Source organism: Oncorhynchus tshawytscha, linkage group LG07 (genome assembly GCF_018296145.1).
Source record: "Oncorhynchus tshawytscha isolate Ot180627B linkage group LG07, Otsh_v2.0, whole genome shotgun sequence".
Classification (NCBI taxonomy): Eukaryota; Metazoa; Chordata; class Actinopteri; order Salmoniformes; family Salmonidae; genus Oncorhynchus; species Oncorhynchus tshawytscha.
In genome coordinates this window covers 69227143-69239149 of record NC_056435.1, presented here as the reverse complement: position 1 = coordinate 69239149, position 12007 = coordinate 69227143, and the positions used below count along the sequence as shown (strand labels likewise).

The 12007-nt window shown below is 42.9% G+C and overlaps 1 pseudogene; it reads left to right on the top strand.

Moving 5' to 3' along the window:
• The first annotated feature begins 2859 nt into the window (after nt 1-2859).
• LOC121846742 overlaps nt 2860-12007 on the top strand; it is a 59981-nt pseudogene continuing 50833 nt past the window's right edge.

Here is a 12007-nt window from a genome sequence, read left to right as displayed (position 1 = left end):
AGAAACAAAATGGTGAAGTTTGAGGCAAGGTGGTGGAGAGTGATGTGGAGCTGAAGATGAGGGTGTGAGCAGGTGGGTCTGGCCAGGTGTGATGTCGTAGTGGTGAGGAATATAATGCAGGCAAACATAAATCTGTTTAACCTCATTTCTACCAGCATGTCACATGTGCAAGCAGAGGGAAAAAAACTCTAGACCACCTTTACTCCACACACAGAGATGCGTACAAAGCTCTGACTCGCCCTCCATTTGGCAAATCTGACCATAATTCCATCCTCCTGATTCCTGCTTACAAAAAAAATCTAAAGCAAGAAGTACCAGTGACTCGCTCAAAATGGAAGTGGTCAGATCATGCGGATGCGTCATCGGCTTCATCAATAAGTGCATCGATGCTGTCGAGTGACCGTACATACGTATCCCAACCAGAAGCCATGGATTACAGGCAACATCCGCACCGAGCTAAAGGTTAGAGCTGCCGCTTTCAAGGAGTGGGACACTAATCCGGGCGTTTATAAGAAATCCCACTATGCCCTCAGACGAACCATCAAACAGGCAAAGCATCAATACAGGACTAAGATTGAATGCTCTGATGCTCATCGTATGTGGTAGGGCTTGCAAACTATTAACTTCTTGGCGCACCCATCCCTTTAGCGGGATAATTTTCATCATCATCCGTGGAATTGCAAAGCGCCAAATTCAAATTAAATTACTAAAAATATTTAATTTTCATGAAATCATAAATGCAATATAGCAAAACACAGCTTTTCTTGTTGTTAATCCACGTGGCGTGTCAAATTTTAATAAAGCTTTTCAGCGAAAGCATACCAAGCGTTTATGTAAGAACATCTCTCTCAGTAGACAAAATATTACAAACAGCTAGCAGCCAAGTAAAGTCAGAAAAGCAATGAATTAAATCTTCGGATGTTTGCACCTACGAGACTCCCAGTTACACAATACATTTTCCTTTTGTTCCATAAAGATAATTTTTTTAATCCAAAATACCTCCATTTGTGTGGCGTGTTATGTTCAGAAATCCACAGGCTCAAGAGGTCACGTCATCGCAGCGGAAAATTCCAAATAGTATCCGTAATGTTCGTAGAAACATGTCAAACGTTTTTTATAATCAATCCTCAGGTTGTTTTTACAATATATAATCGATAATATATCAACCGGAACTGTAGCTTCTTCAATAGGAGAGAGAGAGTAAATGACTTCTCCACCCTGCTGGCACCCAGCCATCCCCTTACGCAGTGATCTTTCGCGCTCGTTTTCTTTTCTTTTTTTAAACTAATGTCTAAGGACTGTTCACATCATGGGGAAGCCATAGGAAAAGGAAACTGGTTGATATCCCTTTAAATGGAGCAAAGGCAGGCTATGGAACATGGAGTTTTCAAAATAGCAGCCACTTCCTGGTTGGATTTTCCTCAGGTTTTCACCTGCAATATCAATTCTGTTATACTCAGACAATATTTTGACAGTTTTGGAAACTGTAGAGTGTTTTATATCCTAATCTGACAATTCTTGCATATTCTAGATTCTGGGCCTGAGAAATAGGCAGTTTAATTTGGGTATCTTTTTCATCCAAACATCAAAATACTGCCTCCTACACTCAACAGGACAACAAAGGGAAACCCAGCTCTAAACCCTCAGACGTAGTAATCACTCCTGTGGGGAGAGGGACATTCTTCTTACCAAACCACATTACCTTTGTTTTGGAGGTGTTCAGAACAAGTTTAAGGGTAGAGAAAGCTTGTTGGACACTAAGAAAGCTTTGTTGTAGAGCGTTTTACACAAAAACCCGGTACGGGCCAGCTGAGTATAAGACCGTATCATCTGCATGTAAATGGATGAGAGAACTTCCTACCTGAGCTATGTTATTGATGTAAATTGAGAAGAGCGTAGGGTCTATGACTTGGGTGGCTGGAGTCTTTGGCAATTTTTTGGGCTTTCCTCCGACACCGCCTGATATAGTGGTCCTGGATGGCAGGGAGCTCGACCCTGGTGATGTACTGGGCTGTCAGCACCACCGTCTGTAGCGCTTTGTGGTCAAGAGCGGTGCGTTTGCCATACCAAGCGGTGATGCAGCCAGTCAAGATGCCTTCCATGGTGCAGCTCTAGAACTTTTAGTGGACTTTGTCTCATGCAAATGAATGTTAGATTTAAATTATGCAGACAGTGTGAAATATTATGATTAGAGTATCTTTATCATCACGTAGATAGTAAATCATACATTGTTGCCCTTATTATGTGCTCTGAACGTAGTGACTTTTTATTCAGGAAAATGATAAACCGGAAAGCCTGCCTCTTGTGCAGTCAGTGTATTTATAAATATTTATATTTATATATGAACTCAAACCATTAAGTAATGACTTTAACAATGATTACCTACTGCATTCAAAGAGAACCAACCTACAGCAGTATACTACACTTCACTTGCATCATCCTTGTGGTATTGAGAGGTAAACATGGCAATGCTTTCACTGATTGCACGTAAAGGAAGATCATTCCTACATGATAGAGTGCTTGCTTTGTTATCATCTGATCTTTTGTCTTTTCTGTCATCCTGTGAACCCCTCTCATTGCTGTTCACGGGCAATAATTTGTTTTTTGGATGCTGAAAACATTTAACTTATTGCCAACCACTAGAAATGGGAATCTATTTCTGAATTAATGTGTCCAGTTGTCTTTAAAAAAACATTTTTTTTTACTAAAGATGCAAATGTTTGTCTTAGGTTGGCCATGGGTTGAAAGGGCTTCCTAGGTTCTTTCATCCTGTTTATGTCTCTGGCTTCAGTATCCACTATCAAACAAACCCTTATTTCAATACATGACCTCAGGGGCATAGAGTTTGGCCACACTTTTCCTCGACATGGCCTAATGCTGCTCCACTGGCTAGCCAACAACATTCACACTGACAACAACGGCAACATGAGACTCAATTTCAACCCAACTAGGGGAGACTATGGCTTTAATTTCTATGGAAACGCTGACAGACACCGCCCATTACCTTTTCTGCCCTCTGAAAGTGGAAGTTACTACTCATTAGGGAATATTGATGGAAATTACAACTACAATGGCGCTACGGCACTTCCTGATTATGTCACTCGAAGCTTCTACAACTCATGGATACCAGAGAGAAACAGAGACAGAGTCATTATCAGAGTTAGGGAGGAAGGATCCAATCAGTTCATAGTAGATGAGGTCTACATCACACAGCATTACACAGCATTACTTTCCAAATGAAAACAGAGGAAGTGCCTATGATCCAGACAATACATACCCTGTCAGTTTCAGCCTCTTAACACAAATCCAAGTTCTCCCAACCATTACACGAGATGTAATTCAACGTATACACAATGTAGAGATCAACGACAACAGTGTGGAGAACATCTGGGGACACACACCTGGGCTGGCACTTCTTTTGGCAATTGCATTGTACTTGACACGTCCCAAGGTCTCATTTATACAGCAAGTGTTTATTACCATGGAAAGCCAGCATCACATGCAGGATGATAAAAATAAATCGATAAAGCTTGAGGTGAAAACCACAAATAGAGGAGGTGCCAGGATCACCTTCAGTGGTATCCCCAGGAGTCTTTTTGACAAGGGTGTGATTTGGGCGCTTTAAAAGAACAATGACAGTACGGACATGCTAGGCTTTTCCTCAGTCATAGACGGTGCCTCTGGGTCCTTTGACACCTCAGTACCCCTCAACCCTGGTCTCCAGGCCAGGTTTCATCCGCACAAATCAAGGTGTACTTTTCAATTATGCGGGAATTACAACACATCTGGGGAGGAAATACATAAGGAGTCCTGAGATTCATGATGCCAACAGAGAGAATCCTGTTGATATAAGCGGCTATAAGCCTAACGCCAGTCTGCAGCTCTTCGTAAAGGATGGAAAGGCCTGCGCTCGCCTGTATGCTAAAAAGTCCTTCACTGACTGGAAGGAGAAGTTTAATAACTCCTGGGTTGGGTTTTACTCTCCAGAAAAAAACAACACTAATGAATATAATACCTACCAATGGCAATGGGCTGTGAAGGTTTGAGGAAAGCCGCTCAGATTTGAAAGATATACCTGAGTATGACGTCTATGTGTACAGGTCTAGTATGCCCATGTCTCCTGGGGTCCAGGCCCGATTCATGCTGGAGAAATCTGGGGGTGAAAAGGCACACACTCCACCCTGGGAGGTACATACATCAGCAATTTAAAGCACACAACTTTTTACTGGTACGTGCTTTTGTCCATTGTGTTTAGCTGGGTTCTTACATGCCCATCCTCTGCTTATTATTAATGGATTATTATCTATGGGATTTTTCATCCTGTTTCGTATTGATTACATATTATCATTGATATTATTATCGATATCTAATTGTGTAATTGTCTCCGTACATTATTGTTTATCATTTCTGCACCCTGCTTGTCCTTTTAATTGATTGATTTGAATTGCTAATCTGTGCAGAGTGTAAAAATAAAAATATAAAGAATCTGTCCTCAATAAACTGTTGAGGAAATTGAAGTGAAAACACAATAAAAAGCTGTGTAAATCAAATAATCTTGAGCACTTAGAAGATGGTCTGAGTGCAAGGGTGAGATAATGCTAGCCGGTCACACTGATGGTTGACTAATGTCCATAGTCAGTCAGTTTTCATATTAATGTCAGGTATTATGAAGGATGGAACCATCTGTGAACTGCCAAATATACTGTACACATACAAACACACACACAGGACTGCATGAAGACGTTTTAAACCTAAAAATATAACATCTTCATTTCAAGAAAAGCATGTGTAAGTGAATTGGTTTTCCAACTTTATGAAGATTTCTTTACCCTTCGTGCTCGATTAGTTTAGTTTATTAATTCGACCATTAAAAAAAAACAAGCACACATATACAATAAAGTCTGGGACTTATTTCCATTGTGGTCCTCTTGAGACAAGATGGCTGGACAGGATCAAACACAGTATGGCAGAGAAATAATACAACCAAAACAGAGAAGAAGAACATCTATCTCATCAAAAACAGAGAAGAACATCTATCTCATCAAAAACAGAGAAGAAGAACATCTATCTCATCAAAAACAGAGAAGAACATCTCTCTCATCAAAAACAGAGAAGAAGAACATCTCTCTCATCAAAAACAGAGAAGAACATCTCTCTCATCAAAAACAGAGAAGAACATCTATCTCATCAAAAACAGAGAAGAAGAACATCTATCTCATCAAAAACAGAGAAGAAGAACATCTATCTCATCAAAAACAGAGAAGAAGAACATCTATCTCATCAAAAACAGAGAAGAAGAACATCTATCTCATGATTCCAGTTACATCGTAGGGGTTATTCATATGGGCACAGAAGACATCAAACATACTTTTACATTATTTTTAAAGCTGTCCAGAGATTGTTGTTTTTAATAGGCAACTCATTCCATTCTGAGGCTCCAGTATACAAGAAATGACCTTTTCCAGTATTACTCCTGAACCTGTATAAGCTGATCTGATGACCTGATCTGGTGCTGTGATTGTGTGCATCCCTAACACGAGGAAAGTAATAACTTAAATATCTGGGCGCAGGACCATAAATACTCCTGTAAACCAAACCTAGTCTCATCTGGGACACCCTAGCCTCAACAGGCAGCCAGTTTAGTTCCTGAAAGCAGCTCCTGCCTATGTGAGTGCATGGACTCACCTTCAATACTACCCTGATCAGCTTATTCTGGGCTATCTGGAGCTTCCTCTTCATAAGTTTAGATAAGCCCCCAAACCAGGAAGTACTAAGGTTAACAATGGGCCTCACATCCTCGATGACACGAACCTGTCTTCCTCCATTCCAGACCAGTGGGTTTGTCCACACCTGGTATGTACTGTAGGCTTCAACGCTGACATACCCTGCCGATAACATTCTCTGCCCTCTGAAATAAGTAGTTAATACTCTCTAGGGATAAGTTGAATTTCTTTTCAAACATATGTTACCAAGTGGTGTTGTAGATCAGCCTTTTTTAAAACTCAGTTTTGCTGGCCCTTGTCTTGTATCTGCCCTGTCTACTGGTTGTGTATGTAGACTACCAGAGTCATATTTTAGTCAGAGGAGAGAGACAAACACAGTCAAAATTTGATTCTAGTGGTAGGCTGCACAGGAAGGTGAGATTTTGTTTGGTTACTCATTTGTTTTATATTGATGTGAGGACAATGATACATCATACTACAGTATCGATCAATTAATAACAAGTTTACAAATGTTATTTTGGAAGACCTTATGGTACATATTGTGACAGATTAAAGTGACAGTTCAATCCAAATTCAAAGTTGTCAGAACTTTTCTGACATATTTAGAGCTAACGTTTTCATATCTAGTGGTTTAACTATGTTCCTGAAAACTTTTAATGTATTGTCAAACACTAGAAATCAATTACAGATCAAAAAATGTAAACATTTCTGAAGGTACAAACATTGACACAATCGTTGCTCTGACTTAGGTTGGCCTTAAGTGGAAAAGGTTTCCTAGGTTGTTTCATCCTGCTTGTCTCTGGCCTCATTATGCCCTATAAATGCCAATACACTGTAACCATTACCTCAATAAATGATCTCAAAGACAGAGTTTGGCCACGCCTCTCCACAACATGAACTGATGCTGCTCCAGTGGCTGGCCAATGACATGAATATTGAAAACAATGGCAACATGAGAATTGATTTTGATCCAACTAGGGGAGACTATGGCATTTATTTATATGGAAATTATTGCCCTGAAAGATCCCTTCTGTTACCTTTTCTGTTGCCAGAAAGCTGAAGTTACTCCTCACTAGAGAACTCGTCCCCTGAAAGAGGAAGTTACTACTCACTAGATCATTTGTCCTGTGAAAACGGAAGTTACTATTCTCTGAAGAATGTGTCCCCTGGAAGAGGAAGTTACTACTCACTAGGCAATGTGTCCCCTGGAAGAGGAAGTTACTACTCACTAGATAATGTGTCCCCTGGAAGAGGAAGTTACTCCTCACTAGATCATTTGTCCTGTGAAAACGGAAGTTACTATTCTCTAAAGAATGTGGCCCCTTTAAGAGGAAGTTACTACTCACTAGGGAATGTATCCCCTTTAAGAGGAAGTTACTCCTCACTAGACCATTTGTCCCTTGAAAGAGGAAGTTACTACTCACTAGATCATTTGTCCCCTGAAAGAGGAAGATACTCATCAACCTTGTTGTCAAGAGACTGGACATTGGCGAGGAGAATGCTAGGGAGTGGTGCACGGTGTGCCAGTCTCCGGAGTCTGACCAGAAGACCGCTTCGTTTTCCCCTTTTTCAAAGTCGTTTTTTGGTGTCGCCTGCTGGGATCCATTCCGTTGTCCTGGGTGAAAGGCAGAACGCAGGATCCGCTTCGCGAAAGTCATATTCTTGGTCGTACTGATGGTGAGTTGAAGCTGCTCTTATGTTCAGTAGTTCTTCTCGACTGTATGTAATGAAACCTAAGATGACCTGGGGTACCAATGTAAGAAATAACACATAAAAAAACAAAAAACTGCATAGTTTCCTAGGAACGCGAGGCGGCCATCTCTGTCGGCGCCGGCGGTAAGTCGAGGTCAGTACAGGTGTAAGGCGAGGTCAGTACAGGTGCATCAAAGCTGGGACCGAGAGACTGAAAAACAGCTTCTATCTCAAGGCCATCAGACTGTTAAACAGCCACCACTAACATTCAGTGGCTGCTGCCAACACACTGACTCAACTCCAGCCACTTTAATAATGGGAATTGATGGGAAATGATGTAAAATATATCACTAGCCACTTTAAACAATGCTACCTAATATAATGTTTACATACCCTACATGATTCATCTCATATGCATACGTATATACTGTACTCTATATCATCGACTGCATCCTTATGTAATACATGTATCACTACTTCCGGCGCCGACAGAGATGGCCGCCTCGCTTCGCGTTCCTAGGAAACTATGCAGTTTTTTGTTTTTTTACGTGTTATTTCTTACACTAGTACCCCAGGTCATCTTAGGTTTCTTTACATACACCCGAGAAGAACTACTGAATATAAGATCAGCGTCAACTCACCATCAGTACGACCAAGAATATGTTTTTCGCGATGCGGATCCTGAGTTCTGCCTTACAACCAGTGTAACCGAGTGGATTACATGCAGCGACCAAAAAAAAAAAAACGACTCAGAAAAAGAGGGAAACGAAGCGGTCTTCTGGTCAGACTCCGGAGACGGGCACATCGTGCACCACTCCCCAGCATTCTTCTTGCCAATGTCCAGTCTCTTGACAACAAGGTTGATGAAATCCGAGCAAGGGTAGCATTCCAGAGGGACATCAGAGACTGTAACGTTCTTGCTTCACGGAAACATGGCTCACTGGAGAGACGCAATCCGAGCGGTGCAGCCAGCGGGTTTCTCCACGCATCGCGCCGACAGAAACAAACATCTCTCTGGTAAGAAGAGGGGCGGGGGCGTATGTCTTATGGCCAACGTGACATGGTGTGATGAAGGAAACATACAGGAACTCAAATCCTTCTGTTCACCTGATTTAGAATTCCTCACAATCAAATGTAGACCGCATTATCTACCAAGAGAATTCTCTTCGATTATAATCACAGCCGTATATATCCCCCAAGCAGACACATCGATGGCTCTGAACGAACTTTATTTAACTCTCTGCAAACTGGAAACGATTTATCCGGAGGCTGCATTCATTGTAGCTGGGGATTTTAACAAGGCTAATCTGAAAACAAGACTCCCTAAATTTTATCAGCATATTGATTGCGCAACCAGGGGTGGAAAGACCCTGGATCATTGTTACCTAACTTCCGCGACGCATATAAGGCCCTGCCCCGCCCCCTTTCGGAAAAGCTGACCACGACTCCATTTTGTTGATCCCTGCCTACAGACAGAAACTAAAACAAGAAGCTCCCACGCTGAGGTCTGTCCAACGCTGGTCCGACCAAGCTGACTCCACACTCCAAGACTGCTTCCATCACGTGGACTGGGAGATGTTTCGTATTGCGTCAGACAACAACATTGACGAATACGCTGATACGGTGTGCGAGTTCATTAGAACGTGCGTTGAAGATGTCGTTCCCATAGCAACGATTAAAACTAACCAGAAACCGTGGATTGATGGCAGCATTCGTGTGAAACTGAAGGCACGAACCACTGCTTTTAATCAGGGCAAGGTGTCTGGTAACATGACTGAATACAAACAGTGCAACTATTCCCTCCGCAAGGCTATCAAACAAGCTAAGCGCCAGTACAGAGACAAAGTAGAATCTCAATTCAACGGCTCAGACACAAGAGGTATGTGGCAGGGTCTACAGTCAATCACGGACTACAGGAAGAAACCCAGCCCAGTCACGGACCAGGATGTCTTGCTCCCAGGCAGACTAAATAACTTTTTGCCCGCTTTGAGGACAATACAGTGCCACTGACACGGCCTGCAACGGAATCATGCGGTCTCTCCTTCACTGCAGCCGAAGTGAGTAAGACATTTAAACGTGTTAACCCTCGCAAGGCTGCAGGCCCAGACGGCATCCCCAGCCGCGCCCTCAGAGCATGCGCAGACCAGCTGGCCGGTGTGTTTACGGACATATTCAACCAATCCCTATACCAGTCTGCTGTTCCCACATGCTTCAAGAGGGCCACCATTGTTCCTGTTCCCAAGAAAGCTAAGGTAACTGAGCTAAACGACTACCGCCCGTAGCACTCACATCCGTCATCATGAAGTGCTTTGAGAGACTAGTCAAGGACCATATCACCTCCACCCTACCTGACACCCTTGACCCACTCCATTTGCTTACCGCCCAAATAGGTCCACAGACGATGCAATCTCAACCACACTGCACACTGCCCTAACCCATCTGGACAAGAGGAATACCTATGTGAGAATGCTGTTCATCGACTACAGCTCGGCATTCAACACCATAGTACCCTCCAAGCTCGTCATCAAGCTCGAGACCCTGGGTCTCGACCCCGCCCTGTGCAACTGGGTACTGGACTTCCTGACGGGCCGCCCCCAGGTGGTGAGGGTAGGCAACAACATCTCCTCCCCGCTGATCCTCAACACTGGGGCCCCACAAGGGTGCGTTCTGAGCCCCCTCCTGTACTCCCTGTTCACCCACGACTGCGTGGCCATGCACGCCTCCAACTCAATCATCAAGTTTGCGGACGACACAACAGTGGTAGGCTTGATTACCAACAACGACGAGACGGCCTACAGGGAGGAGGTGAGGGCCCTCGGAGTGTGGTGTCAGGAAAATAACCTCACACTCAACGTCAACAAAACTAAGGAGATGATTGTGGACTTCAGGAAACAGCAGAGGAACACCCCCATCCACATCGATGGAACAGTAGTGGAGAGGGTAGCAAGTTTTAAGTTCCTCGGCATACACATCACAGACAAACTGAATTGGTCCACTCACACAGACAGCATCGTGAGGAAGGCGCAGCAGCGCCTCTTCAACCTCAGGAGGCTGAAGAAATTCGGCTTGTCACCAAAAGCACTCACAAACTTCTACAGATGCACAATCGAGAGCATCCTGGCGGGCTGTATCACCGCCTGGTATGGCAACTGCACCGCCCTCAACCGTAAGGCTCTCCAGAGGGTAGTGAGGTCTGCACAACGCATCACCGGGGCAAACTACCTGCCCTCCAGGACACCTACACCACCCGATGCTACAGGAAGGCCATAAAGATCATCAAGGACATCAACCACCCGAGCCACTGCCTGTTCACCCCGCTGTCATCCAGAAGCGAGGTCAGTACAGGTGCATCAAAGCTGGGACCGAGAGACTGAAAAACAGCTTCTATCTCAAGGCCATCAGACTGTTAAACAGCCACCACTAACATTGAGTGGCTACTGCCAACACACTGTCAATGACACTGACTCTACTCCAGCCACTTTAATCATGGGAATTGATGGGAAATGATGTAAATATATCACTAGCCACTTTAAACAATGCTACCTTATATAATGTTACTTACCCTACATTGTTCATCTCATATGCATACGTTGATACTGTACTCTATATCATCGACTGCATCCTTATGTAATACATGTATCACTAGCCACTTTAACTATGCCACTTGGTTTACATACTTATCTCATATGTATATACTGTACTCGATATCATCTACTGTATCTTGCCTATGCTGCTCTGTACCATCACTCATTCATATATCCTTATGTACATATTCTTTATCCCCTTACACTGTGTATAAGACAGTAGTTTTTTTTGGAATTGTTAGTTAGATTACTTGCTCGTTATTACTGCATTGTCGGAACTAGAAGCACAAGCATTTCGCTACACTCGCATTAACATCTGCTAACCATGTGTATGTGACAAATAAAATTTGATTTGATTTGATTTGATTTGACTAGCCACTTTAACTATGCCACTTTGTTTACATACTCATCTCATATGTATATACTGCACTCAATACCATCTACTGTATCTTGCCTATGCTGCTCTGTACCATCACTCATTCATATATCTTATGTACATATTCTTTATCCCCTTACACTGTGTATAAGACAGTAGTTTTGGAATTGTTAGCTCGATTACTTGTTGGTTATTACTGCATTGTCGGAACTAGAAGCACAAGCGTTTCGCTACGCTCGCACTAACATCTGCTAACCATGTGTATGTGACAAAAAAAAATTGGTTTGATTTGATTTGCTCCAAACTAGATCATTTGTCCCCTGAAAGAGGAAGTTACTACTCACTAGATCATTTGTCCCCTGAAAGAGGAAGTTACTCCTCACTAGATCATTTGTCCCCTGAAAGAGGAAGTTACTACTCACTAGGGATTTCTGCAGGAGGAAATAGAAATCACAATAACGCTACATCCTGAAGATGTCACTGGAATGTTCTTCACCTCATGGCGACATCGAGGAGTTCAGACAGAGAAACAGGGTCAGAGTTCAGTCAGCACCTAGTGAAGTCTACATCACACAGCATTATCACCCAGATGACTACAGAGTAACAGGGTCAGAGTTCAATCAGCACATAGT